The sequence below is a fragment of the Fonticula alba genome (assembly GCF_000388065.1).
Source record: "Fonticula alba strain ATCC 38817 unplaced genomic scaffold supercont2.18, whole genome shotgun sequence".
NCBI classification, from domain to species: domain Eukaryota; order Rotosphaerida; family Fonticulaceae; genus Fonticula; species Fonticula alba.
Genome location: NW_009242988.1, coordinates 204564 through 205065, shown reverse-complemented (window position 1 = coordinate 205065; position 502 = coordinate 204564).

The following is a 502-nucleotide window of genomic DNA, read 5'->3' as shown; positions in this document are numbered from 1 at the left end:
CCCCCCCCCCCCCCCCCCCCCCCCCCCCCCCCCCCCCCCCCCTGGCGCCTGGCACTCCGCATGACGGAGCTTTCCCCAGGGCCCCCCCGGCCCGAGACTGGTCACATCGCTCGAGCGCTGGCCGAAATGTGCCCGCATCAAGGGGGCCGCTCCTCTGAGCGCCCCTCCTCTGATCCAACGGGCCGCCACACAAGGGCCACTCTTGTGGTCAAGGGAGCCCGGACCTTCCCCACCCCCGTCTCCGGGCCGCGAGTGAGAGGCAATAGCGGGTGCCTGCCACGGCCGGCGCCCATCCTCCCACTCCAGAGCCGGCTCCGCGTGTCTCCTGCTTCTGCCGCAGCCTTGCGCCCCCTGCAGCTCCCCGGCAGGCCGACGCCCTGTCCTCGCCATGGGCTCATCCAGCCGGCGTGTGCCTCTCAAAAGGCGCCTGCCGCTCCGCCAACCGGCCTGCCTTCCTATCCCCGGGACACCTCCGCACATGCCTGAGCCCCCCCCCCCTCTC